Here is a 14247-nt window from a genome sequence, read left to right as displayed (position 1 = left end):
ATTCACTCTGTTTCCCCCTGTGCTATTTCTCCGAGTGTCCCTGGTCCCAGAGCTGGATGCTTCAGATCTGCGGTTGATGTTCCACCAGCTGGTCCAGTCTCCATCATGTCCACTGTGGGATGCTGCTGCTGACCTTCCTCCAGCCCTCTGCTTCCAGCTCCCTTTTTCCACCAGTCAACTCTGCATTGCCTTCACTATACTGTTATGCTAACTTACATACTGTTTGAATTTTACTGCTAGCTATATATGGAGTATGTTTAATGTCAGAGCCGTACATCATCAGAGTAAACTATGAGTCAGTTTTCAATGTTAGCTTATACTTTGTCTGTGTCACATATCCTGTCATACATGTATCCAAATGTGTGTTGTGTTTTCCTTGCTTTCTCACCCCTCCCTCTTCTCCCATCCCTCCCCCTTCCCCTCCTCTGTCCTTCTCAACCCGCCCGGCCAGCAGGCAGATGGGTCCCCCCTATATAGAGCCGGGTTCTGCTCGAGGTTTCTTCCCTGTTAAAACGGTGTTTTCCTGCCACTGTCGCCTTTGGGCTGCTCTGGGGGTCAGGCATTTGGGTTCTGTAAAGCGTCTTGAGACGATTTGACTGTAATTGACGCTATATAAATAAAATTGAATTGAATTGAATTGAATTGAATATAAAAAGTCCACATTATTTATAGCAGATACGCAGCATTAAAACATCAACACATTCAGAGCTTCATTATTTCCTTTATTGCACATTTAAAAACTGCGTTATTTAACAATTCTGAACTGTAAAGATGTGTAAACACGTAATAAATGGTCTAAATAAATAATGTGTTGCTGACAATGAAGTGTAAAAACTGAACAGTCACAAGACAAGTTGTATTATGAAGGGAGGAGCTGAATCTGCAGCATTGTTGTTACTTGAAGGATGAGGAGGACATCAGTGCTGCTTTTCCTCACAGTGATGAAGGACAGAAGACTCTTCAGACGACCACAGCTGGATGTTCATGTTCTCTGCAGCTCTCAGTCCATCAGACTAGATGTTCCTGATGATCCAGACCAAGGCTGGAAGCAAAAGACACAGTGAGGAAAAGACCTCCAAGGTTCTTTCAGTCCAACGGAGGGAACTTCAGCTATCAGAGTGAAGACATCAGGATATGAATGGAACACAATAGTGTTGTGTTTTGTCATATTTTTTAACCTCATGGAAATGTTTGTTTTCCTGGTTGAGGCCAAAGAATATTTTACTGCCTTAGATGGACAATAAAGTTTATTATTTTTATTCTAATGTATCATTAGCATTACCATGAGCTCCACAGTTATCTGACCGTACACTGTTGTAGAGAAAAAAATGTCTGAAGCAAAGAACAGATATATGAACTCAGAACTGAACTGAGAGATTAACATTCATCAGTAACAGAGTTCTGTTCAGGAACATTAATGAGGATTTATTTCTATCTGCTGATCATTAATGAACTGCACCTCGAGACAGCAGTTATTGATCCCTTATGACTGATCAGCTGTGACCTGCAGGACACTTAGCTACAGCTAACAGTTAACTAATTTATGACACTGACAAACCTGATTTAGCCTCAGTGCGAACACAAAGTTAGGAAACGTAACCTGAGATTTACAGACCAACTTTAAAACACGATGTTAGAACATGTTTATATCAGAGGTTACAGTCTGATGGTAACTTACAGTAACTTCACTGCTTTATATGTGATATGCTCCAGTTGTGGAGAAGAGTACAGCTAGTTACAAAGATACTTTAACACTTACCTGTACAGTTTAGCTCGACTTTTGGAAGCTAATGCTGTTAGCCGCAGCTTCGGTAAACAGCAGATCCTGTAAATGAAGGCGGGACAGGAAGTCCTCAGCTCTCAGCCAGTCTGACCCATAGACTGTGTTCATTAGTCAGTATTTTGTTTATATATGTATATATAGCGTAATCATATATTGTCTGTTCAAATTATTAAAATAATTGACTTTACTGCCATTATCTGCTTCTCTAACATTTATTAGTGTGTGTGTTTACAGTGTTTGCAAAATACCTGTCTACAGTCGAGCTTAATATCTGAATATTCTATTACCTATTATTATTATTATTATTATCATCTATTATTCCCGCTATGAATATTAAAATACGCTGAACCATCTGTCCTGTATCATAGCTACATGTATGACGTTTGCTGCAAAAAATAAAAATAAAAACGCGTGAAAATCAGTTTAATATTCAGAGTTAAGATGGATTAAATGCGCTGTGAAACAGCGCTGAGTGGAGCGGCTGACTGGACCAAGATGGCGGCCCCACATCTCGTCAGCTCCAATGGGCAGCAGCGGTCGATGCGGCGTCTGCTCTTTATTATGTCTATGGTCTGACCTGACCAATCACTGCTCTCTGGCTCCGCCCTTGTTGAGGTCACTGGCTCCAAAAATACAAGATGTCAACCAGGAAGTAGCACTTTTTTTTTTTTTTGGAAGTAGCAAAATCCGGGCTTCATTTTCTCAGTGCAGAAACCAACAGGTGACGTCACAGTAGCTACATTGATCTTTATATACAGTCTATGGTCCCAGTTTAACTCCAGTTAAACCAGTTTGGTCCAGCTTCATGTCACCATCACTACCACTAGTGATCTTTACCTGTCAGCTAACTGGTGTTAGCATGGACCTGGAAGCTGATCTAATGTTCCTGCGTCAAGTAATAAAAAAATGATTATCAGAATTTAACAGAAATGAGGTCTGATTTAGCTTCTTTCACATCTTTAGCATCAAGCTGATCTGTGAAACATTAAACAATAAAAAAGGTCACTGGAAAACTGGAAAAACTCAGGATTGTTTCTATTAGCAGCTAAAAGTAGCTGAATGTAGCTAACTAGGTCCAAAGCTATCAGCTGCTAACTATCTTCCAGCTAATGCAGTGGATATATGATCAGCTAAAAGCAGCATGCCGGGCTAAGTAGCCAAAGGTGATAGTTAGCTAAATTAACAGATTAAATGCTGAGCTAGCAAGCTAACAGCACAACCAGTCTTTGAGGTAAGCTAGCTGATACATAGCTAGCAGGCTAAAAGCAAGCCATTACTAATCATTAGGCTGTTTTAGAACCTTCATTAGTGTTCAGGAACCTGAAGAACCTTTTCTATTTCACCTTCTTCTGATTGTTTTCCAGGCGAGGAGGGGAACGTTAGACGGAATAAAGTTTTCTCTGGTTTCAACCTTGTTGAAAACATTTAAAATAATTGAAGATGTGACATTCTTCCTGCTGATGTGAAGCTCACCCGAGAACACAGGTGAGGTCAGCTGACTTCACACGTCACTGTCAATCCACGTTTTCGACTCTCGACTTCTTTCAGTTTGTGACAAATTGTACCTCATCCAGTCTGCTGTTGTTCAGGTGAAGGTGTGTCCAGATGTTGCAGGTGTTTCAGGCGTCGTAGTAAAAGAGCAACAGTTTACCTAACCGTCACCTGGTTGCACCGCTGATGTCATCACGGTCCAGTTTGTGACCAAGTAAACAAGTCAACAACCACCTGGTTAATTTCATACATTTTAATGTTCTTTAAACGAGGACAGGAAGCCGGAGCGTGAAGTTTAAAAGCTTTAATGACATCGCACAGATCGGACAGAGAGCTTTAGAGTCTACAGGTGCAGGTTCATACATGAGGAAAGCTTTTATGATCTAACTTCTGTTTAAATATTCAGCCTCAGACAGCTTCTTCTTCATTCCTATAGATGCAGTTCTGATTGTGCAGTAAGATGGCGTTAACTTCCATACATGTTCAGTACGATAGATATACAGTGACGGAGCAACACGAGTATCAAAGAGCAGAAAATCTGAGCGACGGCAAGCAAGCGACCTTCATCGGTCTGCAGGACCACTTCCTGTCTGCAGGACCACTTCCTGTCTGCAGGACCACTTCCTGTCTGCAGGACCACTTCCTGTCTGCAGGACCACTTCCTGTCTGTACACAGCGAGCTACACCTCCAACCGAAGAAAACCGAGAAAAGGTTTAGAAAACAAGAGTTTTAGTTTGGGGTGAGTTTTCAGGCGACGCTCTGAGGAAGCATGCAAGTGGACGTTTCTACATCATACACCTCCTCAAAGGTGATTGGTTGATTTCAACCAACACAAGACGGTTGCAGAGCAGCAGAAGTAAAAAAAATGTAAAAAATAAAAGTAGAAATAACAATAAAACTAAATGCACTGTTGGTCCAATTTGTCAGCGGCAGAAGAACGCAGGTCGTCTCTTAAGACTCAGAACTAAACAAACAACTCAGAGCTGGTAGAAAAACAGGAAATAAAAAGAAACAACGACATAATAAAAAGTGTGGTCACCGATGATGTCACCGAGGAGCTGTGATGTCACCAATCACCAAGTCAGAGCAGGTTCTGTTGTGATGTTGCAGCTTTCATCATCAGAACCAACCAGCCGGTTTCCACGACGATGAGCCGTGTTTATATCACATCACATGACCAACCACCGAACACCACGAACACGTGTAGCAACACGCCAAGTCAGTCTGCGTGTCGTCATAGAGGCTGAACTCGCCCGTTTCACGTGTCATTTTAACGCCATAAAATGACACGTGAAACGTTTTCACGGCATCCTATGATGTCACAATGACACATTAACCACACGGAGAAAACAAACATCGAAAATAAGAAAAAAACAAACTGCATTAAGAAAAAATAAAAGAAACAATCTAACGTCGCACTTTGGTGAAACTTTTACAGCGTTCAGCTCCTCGCTTGAACTTTCTCAGCTGTCAGCTTCTCTCATTGGCTGTACAGTAGTGACATCAGAGTGATGTCACCACCAGGTGTGCTTCTTTTGTTCATCTTAAAAACCTCACTATGGTAAAAAAAAAAACAAACTTAATTTCATTGAAATAAATTTGAACTTGTGTTTCATGTTCCTGGAGCCTCACTGAAGGCTGTTTGTCAAACAGGAAGTTGCGGCTGAGAAAGTTCTGACAGCTTCCTGTCAGAGGTTTGACCTGCGAGTCGCTGAATGCAGCAAAAACCGCCGCTCTGAAGCAGGTTCCAGTTCTGAAGGTTCCAGCTGTGATGAGATGTTTACAAAGAAGCAAAATGTTTCAGAGCGTCGTTTCACCAAAGTGCTGAGTCTGATGTTCTACTGACGTTCTACTGTTTCTTCTTGCTGAACAGGCTGAAGCGTTTCTCTTTGTCCTTCTCTTTGTCCTTCTCTCTCTTGCCGGGACTTGACTCGCTGGTGAGCGTGACGGCGGCCGGCAGCGTCTGAGCGCGCCCAGAGGCGGGCGTGCCGGGGTGACTGCCCTGAACGTCAGTGGCGTTCAGGATGGCCTGGATCCAGGTGCTCATCTCCTCCTGCAGGTGGCGACAGCAGCTACAGTCAGCACCGTTCTGCTAAGTACTTTCCACCTTTAATGGCACCACCATGTGGTGGCACAATGAGGATTAAAAACGTCTGGGCTCATATCTCAGCTGAACAGAACAAACATTAGCGTGAATATTGTGTGGAATTCTTTTTAAATTTCTTTTCTCGATCTTCACCAAAAGTGAAACTAATTCACAGCATCCAGAACTTCAGAACATCTGGAAGGGTTGAGGTAAGTAGATTCAGATGTTTTAGGGTTGAGGTAAGTAGATTCAGATGTTTTAGGGTTGAGGTAAGTAGATTCAGATGTTTTAGGGTTGAGGTAAGTAGATTCAGATGTTTCAGTCTCTGCTTTCGTCTTCAGCTTCGGTTTGGTGGTTTTCAGCAATCAGAATTTTTATCAGTAAACTTACTCTCTAGTTTTTCTTATTATTCTCATCTTATTTACTTTTTATTTTCATCGAGACCAACTGGACTTCTCTGGTAGGTTCTGGAAGATGTTTCACCTCTCATCCTCAGAGACGAACTACAGACTCAATAAACATCTTCCAGAACCTACCAGAGAAGAGCAGTTGGTTTCTACAACCTGGATGACTTATTCTTTGTGCAGTTTGAACCCTTTCATGGGTAAATAAAACCTCATCTAAGAAAAGAATCATACTCACTTCATCTTTGGCTTGGAACAGATACTCGTTTCCATCAGCGACTCTGAAACAGAAAAGAGAGAAACAGTGAACAGGAAGCATCAGATTATTTCAGAGTTTATCTGGTAAACAGTCTGAAGGAGCCGAAAGAACCTGTCAAAGAGGAAATTTGTGTATCTGAAAAGACAGATCTGTTTGGACCAACATGAACCTCTGAAGTCAAAGTTCAACCAGTCCACGCCAACATTTAGTCTGAACATCTAAAACTGGAGCCTTGTCTGGTCAGACTTAACCCATCAGTTTCTACTGCTGTTAGATCTTCAACAGTTGGTGACACGTCGACCAACGACTGTATTTCAGTAGAAATATGGATCCATCCATAGATATAAACACTTACAGGAACTCTATGGAGACCCTAGACCAGCCTGGACTGGTGTTTGTACTTTTTTCCATCTTCTAAGTCCAATAATTGAACTGTGTTCTCTGTTGGATCCATTCAAGGATTCTGATCTGATGAAGCTGTTCTGCCTGTTCTCACCACATTTCTTATCTGGTATTTTTATTTCTGGAGATACTAACCTTTAAATAGTTTGTTTAAGGATTTAAATAGACAATTTTTCAGGTCTGAAAACATGAAATCCTCAGAATTCATTCAAAATATTAATAGAACTAAGCTTCAGGTCCCACAAATAAAAGTTTGGTTACCGGAGCTTGAAGACGTGTTTCTTCTTCTTGTAGTCCGACGCCACGTCACAGGTGGCGTCCTTCAGGCTGATTGGCAGCTCGTTGTGGTACGGGACGCCCTGATTGGCCGCTTTGCTGTCCTTGTAGAAGCACATTTCCTGGTTGTTGATGACACAGTACACGTTGTGCCACGACCTGCCAATCAGAGAGCAGCGGGGTCACATGATGCAGGGACAGCAGGGCGGCGTCCCGTTAGCAGGATGTCTGACTTACCTGTTGGACGCCTTCTTGTTAGGCCCCTCCCACTCGTGCTTGCGGTGCAGCAGCGCCTCCAGCTGCGACGCCGTTTCCTGGTTCTTGGCTGGCAGCGTCGATGATTGGCTGCTCTTACTCTTCCTGCCGGTGGTAGGCGAGGGGGCGGGGCTTGGCTCCTTGGAGCTGCGCTCAGCGACACCGTTCACCAAACCGCCGCCGTCCACGCCGTCCTGGACAAATCCGGGAGCACAGACAGATCAATACCATCGATCAATACCAACCAATACCATCAATCAGTCCCAGCCATTACCAATCAATCCCAACCAATACTAACCAATCAATATCTACCAACACAACATGAGCAGCTGAAGGAAAACAAACAGTGAAGCTCTGATTCGAGATTCTGTTTTTGACAAATAATACACTAAGAAATGTTCAGAATTCTGAAAGACACCAAAACATGATGGACGAAGGACAGCTGATTGTGAGTACTGACCCGAGGAGAGTCCTGGTCAGATGGGAGTCCGTTCTGAGTGACGGTGCTGCAGAAACAAACAGACTGAATGAGTACTTCCTGTTAGACCTGGCTCCGCCCACAACCTGCTGATCACAGTCTCACCTCTGCTGCTGGACTTCCTCCTGATGGACCACCGGCTCTGGAGATGGAGGCTTCTTCATCCGCTCCTCCTCCTCCTGCTGCCTCCTCACCTCCAGAAGCTCCAGCTGCAACACACACCTTCATCACTATCATCACCATCATCACCATCATCATCATCATCACCACCTTCATCATCACCATCATCATTACCATCACCACCTTCTTCATTACCATCATCATTACCATCACCACCTTCATCATTACCATCGCCACCTTCATCATCACCATCATCATCATCATCACCAGCTTCATCACCTTCATCATCACCATCATCATCATCATCACCAGCTTCATCACCTTCATCATCACCATCATCACTTTCATCATCACCGACTTCATCATCATCACCTTCATCATCACCATCGCCACCTTCATCATCACCAACTTCATCATCACCATCATCACCATCATCACCATCATCATCATCACCATCATCACCATCATCACCTTCATCACCTTCATCATCACCATCACCACCTTCATCATCACCATCATCATCATCATCATCACCAGCTTCATCACCTTCATCATCACCATCATCACTTTCATCATCACCAACTTCATCATCATCATCATCACCTTCATCATCACCATCATCATCAACATCATCATCATCACCATCATCACCACCATCACCTTCATCATCATCAACATCATCATCATTACCATCACCACCTTCATCATCACCATCACCACCTTCATCATCACCATCATCATCATCATCACCAGCTTCATCACCTTCATCATCACCATCATCACTTTCATCATCACCAACTTCATCATCATCATCATCACCTTCATCATCACCATCATCATCACCACCATCATCTTCATCATCATCATCATCATCATCACCATCATCACCACCTTCATCATCACCATCATCATCGTCCTTACCGTGGTCAGCCTCTCCAGAGCAGAGAACCTCTCCTCCCAGGTGGCAGCTGACTTCTCGAAGGCCTCGTGTCGTTTGATGAGCTTCTCCACCTCGTCCACACTCTGCCCCACCTCCCTGCTGGACAGGTAAGGCTCCTGGCCCAGCAGCCAGGCCTCGGCCACACCTGCATCCCGTGAGAACTGGTGCACCTCCAGGACTGAGGAGGAGGAGGGAGGAAGGTCAGGAAGGAACAGGAATGCTGCAGGACACTGGAGGACACCCCCCCAACAGGTACAGCCTCACAGGTGTGTCTAGTGTCTACTGGTGTGTTTACAGGTGTGTCTAGTGTCTACAGGTGTATCTCAGTGTACTTTAGGTATAAATGGAACTCCCTTTGAGACGGACACGTATTTCTAAACTACCGTTCTGCTTAGAGAATGTTGTTCTGGTGTTCTGCTGAGAACCTTCACTTCAGTTATTTGCTGCAGAACTACAGATGCAGAGAGTTCGGTAAGAACAACGTGGACCTTGACAGCAGACTCATGAGGTTCTGTTCATGTTTAATAGATGGTTCTGCTGCTACCAGTCCTGTAGAACATTTGAGCAGGTTCTGGAGCAGGTTCGTCTCCATCTCTCTAACCTTCTGTTGTTTACTTCCTGTTTATCGTTCACTCCTTGCCCTTGGCCATGTTGACCGTTTACGGTTGGAGCTGTGACTCTTCAGAACATTCCGGTTGGAAATGTTTGATCTGAACTAAGCGCAGCAGAGGGAGACGTTCTGCCTTCAGGACAAACTCAGGGAACAACTGACCCGAAACGAGTCGATGATGAAGAGACTTGAGTCCCGGGTTGGTCCTCCGCCGGTCGCAGGATGAACCCGGGACTCACTGCTCTGACTCAGCCTCCTGCGGCGCTTCCTGATTGGTCACAGGAGATGCTCGGCCGACTTTGTTAAAGGACGCCGACAGCCTGAAGTGTCTTCATCATCGGCGACTCATCACCGCAGCATCCAATCAGCTGCAACTTCCAACCCCCCATCAGACTTACTGAGTCGGAGCCACTCCCAGCGGTCCTCCCACTTATCGATCATCTCCTTCCTCTTATCGGTCAGCTGCAGCAGCTTCTCCTTGATCTGAGACACAGGACAAAACTGTATTTACACCAGCAGGGATTCATTGCTACAGTTTTCACCTCCTTAGAAGTTTTCTCCTTTTATTGCTTTTCAACATCATATTATGGTTAATTAAATTTAGCTTTATTAAACACCTGAGCGTTTCACCTGTAAACTACCTGAGCGTCTCACCTGTAAACTACCTGAGCGTCTCACCTGTAAACTACCTGAGCGTCTCACCTGTAAACTACCTGAGCGTTTCATTTGTGCAGGAACTCACCTCCTCTGAAGCGTAGTGTTTGCGGGCCAGCAGCGCCTTCCCGAGCTCGATGCAGGCGGTGAAGCTGTCGTTTCGGGCGTCGATCTCGGCCTTGATGCCCTGATGGTTGTTCATCAGCAGCTCTACTGAAGACACGTCTCTGAAAACACCAACAGCTTTTGTCAGTTACGATTGGCGGCGGCAGCATCACCTTCTGCGGACCGAAGCCTACCTGGGTTTCTCCTGCGCCTCGATGAGCCGGATCACGTCATCCATCCACAGCAGCAGGTCTCTCACCATGCTGAAGAAGCGGAACTTGTCGCCGGTGTCGAGGAGGCGGAGTCGGCGTCCGTCGCTGGCCTCCAGCAGGCTCCTCCAGGCCTCCAGCACTTCGCTCTCCCTGCGCTGGATGTCGTCGGCTTTGTCTCCTGCGTACGCCGACTGCAGGCGCACCGCGTCCTCCTGCAGCTGCCTCACCTGCCAGGATGCCATGTCTTTTTAATTGTCATGTATGTGTGAGTGTGTGTACATGTCGACTTTTAAGAGTGTGTGTGTGTGTATAATGTTTTGATTCACTGTCATGTATTTTAGTCTAGCAATGTTCTTTTAATTGGCATTTTTGTGAGTGTCTGTGCTTTTAAGTGTGTGTGTGTGTGTGTGTGTGTGTGTGTGTGTGTGTGTAATATTTTGTTTGACTGGTCATGTACTTTTTTATAACATAATGTTGTGATGTTTTTATTGTGACTTGCTGGGGGACTGCAGATGAAAATTAGCTTAAAGCTATCTCTGGTACAATGCATCAAATGGAAACATTTATGTTTAATATTGTAAATGGTCCCTTCTTAAATAAACTCATAATAATAATAATAAAGGATGAAGGTTAAAGCACGTTAGCATGAAAACATCTGATGTTCTCTGGTCACATGATGCTGATTGATGGATCAGAGTACTGACTGTCCCTCAGGAGGCCGGTCGGTCCTGTTCTTAAAGACCTGATCCTCAGCGACCAATCAGAACGTTCTCCTTAAGGCGGACTCACCTGTGTCCCCAGGGCCTGGATGTCGTGTTCGAAGGTGGTGTGCATCCTCTGCAGTGTCTCCACCGTGTTCTGGTCTCGGCCCACTTCCTCCGGCAGCTTCTTCTGCTTGTCCACGATGCGCCCCAGGATCTCCTTGGCGTCATGGTAGAACTTGTGGAGCTCAAAGGAGGCGGCGAGGATCTGCGTCCGGGTGTCGATGAGCTCCAGCAGGTCGGCCCAGGCCTCGTTCAGACCGTCCTTCCACTCCGCCACCGTGGCGGCGTCGCCGTGACCAGCGTTGATTAGCTCGTCCGCCAGGCGGTTGACGGCGTCCACACGCTCCTGTCCGATGTTCCCGGTGTCACGGGCGAACTCACGGAAACGCTCCTGCAGCATCTGAGAGCCGAACGAACATCAGAGGTCAGAACACGGGACGGCACACAGAACAGGAACATGTAGAACTGACTGTAGTACCCGGTAGTCATTAACCTCCTCATTAGTCTTTGTCATGGTGCCCGTTGCTGCTAAAACTCCAGCAGCTCTCTGCTTTAACATGCAGGACATCCTGGTAAACTCAGTAATACTATAGCGAGTGAGTAGGTGGCAGGAGTAGTAATAAGTGAGTACTACTTAGTAGTAGTAAAGTACTAGTATCTAGTAGGTAGTAGTATAGTAACTAGTAGTCTTAGTCTGTACGCCGCGTCGCTGTTCGTAGTCCTGTCCCAGTTCATGGGCGGATCCGGCCACCACCTCCCGCTCAGCGATCCACTGCTCGAGGTCGTTCGACCTTCTCGGTTGAGCTGAAAGAGGCGGAGCCTCTCATCTAGTTTGCCCCGCCTCTCTCCTCTGACAGGTCCTTCAGGCCCGCGTTACAGTGTTGTCCACTTGAGACTGTGCCGTCTGATGCTACGAGTCGCTCCCCCACTGAACACAGAGCTGCTGTTACTGGTTGTACTGGGAGAACTGGTCCCTCCACAGTTAGCACCCTAAGCAGACCAGATCAGTACCAGCGGTTTCTGCTTCCTTCTGTTCCTCTGAACACCGGGTAGTTTGTTTGTTGGTAGTTTTCCTCACTGTGGTTCATTTTTCAGTCTGAAGTCAGAGGAAATCAGCTCGTTTTTAATTTGCTCGTGCTCCAGGAAAACTGAGCCACAGTGAGGAAAGATGAAGCAGAAACACCCAGAAACCGAGAGCTTCAGAAGGTGATGAGTTTGCTGGAATATCTGTGTTTAACTGAATGTGTTAGTCTAATGAGATTGACGTATTTCAGGTGTGCTCTACAGGTGACCTGTGCTGCAGGAGTGTACAGTGATGCAGGTGAGTGTGAGCACCTCTCCGGGTGTCCGTCGGCCACCAGTCCTCTGCTGGTCTGTGGACAGCGAGTGGACGGTCTCGGCGTAGTCCTCCACCGCCTGCTCCACGATCTGGTGCTTCTTCAGCATGGTGACGGCGCTCTGCTCGTCTTTCGCCTTCTCCTCCGACATCATGTAGAGCTCCTGCTCGCTCATCCAGCTCGGCTCAGCGGCATCGAAGTAGTACTGCTGGGCCTTGTGGGCCTCCTCCAGCCGGCCGTGCCAACGCTCCGCCTCCTCCATCAGCTGCCTCCACAGCCGCTGCAGGTCAGCCAGGCGCTGCCGGATGCCGTCGCGTTGGAGGACTCGTCCCGCAGGAGGCTCTGGCTGCGCTCCAGGATGTCGTCGATGCGAGGCTGGTGGCCCTGGATCTCCTTCTGCAGCGTCTGAGGAGGAACACAGAGACACAAGGAACGTCAGAATGCTAGCAGGAAAACTGAAACTTCTGAAGCTAAAAAGTTTGACGTTCTCTCACCTGGTTCTTTTTGATGAGCAGCTGGACAGTCTGCAGGTTGTGTCGTGGTCGGTGGAGGTGGCCACGGCCATCCTCTCCTGAACCCACAGCTGAAAGACAGAAACAGAGAGGTTACAGGGAGGTTCTGAGGGTCGGATCGGTTCCGGTCAGTTCTACGTACGATCTCATCCTCGACGTCGCGGTTGAACTGGTGAACTTCTCGGGACGCCACAGAAAGTTCCGGCGGCATCTCAGCGGCTCCAGCAGCTCTTGGAACTTCCTCTCCACCACCTGCCTCCGACCGTCCCACCTCGTCGGTGTCCTTCACCTCCTGACCCAGAGCCTTCACCTGGCTCTGCAGCTCCCAACTCCCTCTGACGCACCTCCACCTGGTTCTCCAGCATCTGCAGGGAGAACGACTCACGTTACTACAGGACAACCTCAGACCGCTGGTACTACTAGAACCCAGATCTGTGGTAGCTTCTCAGTATCAGCAAAAGATGCTTCAAGTATTCAGAGACAGATTACATTTACCCTCTAGTACCACATTTACCTCTAATACTATTACCTCTAGTACTACATTTACCCTCTAGTACTACATTTACCCTGTAGCACCACATTTACCCTCTAATACTTACTTACAACCTCAAACGGCTGGCAACTACACAACCCAGATCTGTCTTAGCTTCTCAGTATCAGTAAAAGAATACTTTAAGTATCCAGAATAAAAGTACTTTCACGTCCGAAAGTAGTCGGACTGTTTCTGTGAAGTATCTGGAGACTGGGGACCGACGACCTGCTGCTTCTTCAGCAGGATGTTGACGGACGTCAAGTCTTTCCCGTAGTCGTCGGACTGGATCTGGCCCTCCAGGCTGCCCAGCCACTTGTCCAGGTCGGCGCAGCTCTGAGTGAACAGCTCGGCCTTGTTGGCGTCGAACAGACACTGAGCTTTGGTTCTGCGTGGTCAACTCCAGGTCCTCCCACATGGAAGTGGAGCGCCGACAGCTTCTCCTCACCACCGCCTCCGTCTCCGGCTTCTCCGACACCAGCAGCATGCCATCCGGAGGCAGCGGGAGTCGGTCAGAGGAGAACCAAACGACCCGGAAACTAACAACACTCTGAATGTCAGCTCATTGTACTACTGCATGTAATACTATGCATGTATTACTATGAAGAATACACTCTGGCTGTGAACTTATTGTACTACCATATGTATTAATGCAATGAGAATTAATTTAATTTAGAATTCACAGATTATTGACTCTTTAGAAAATACTAAACAAACTAAAAAATAATTTATTGAATAAAAAACATAATTAAGCTAACATTATCAGATATTAGCCTTTCACACTTGCAGCAGCTAATACAGTTTACATTAGCATTGCTGTAAGTAATTTCTCCAAAGTGCTAACAAGTCAAAGCCATGCTAGGTAATTAGCTAACATTTTCTGATAAAAACTTTCTAAATTTGCAACAATCAGAGAAATTAGTGACAACATTAAATGCTATGTTGTCACTAATTTCTCTGTTGGTGCTAACTTAGTACACATTTGTTTTAGCTAGCAAGCTATTAGGCTAAACGTACCCAATATAAAGC

General features: G+C 46.2%; 1 pseudogene; it reads right to left on the bottom strand.

Annotated features, from left to right (window-relative positions):
- Positions 1-3563: 3563 nt before the first annotated feature.
- On the bottom strand, positions 3564-14032 carry LOC127533269 (spectrin beta chain, non-erythrocytic 1-like; annotated as a pseudogene).
- Between the last annotated feature and the right edge of the window lie 215 nt (positions 14033-14247).

Source organism: Acanthochromis polyacanthus, chromosome 3, assembly GCF_021347895.1.
Source record: "Acanthochromis polyacanthus isolate Apoly-LR-REF ecotype Palm Island chromosome 3, KAUST_Apoly_ChrSc, whole genome shotgun sequence".
Taxonomy (NCBI): Eukaryota; Metazoa; Chordata; class Actinopteri; family Pomacentridae; genus Acanthochromis; species Acanthochromis polyacanthus.
This window is presented reverse-complemented; position numbering and strand designations above follow the sequence as displayed.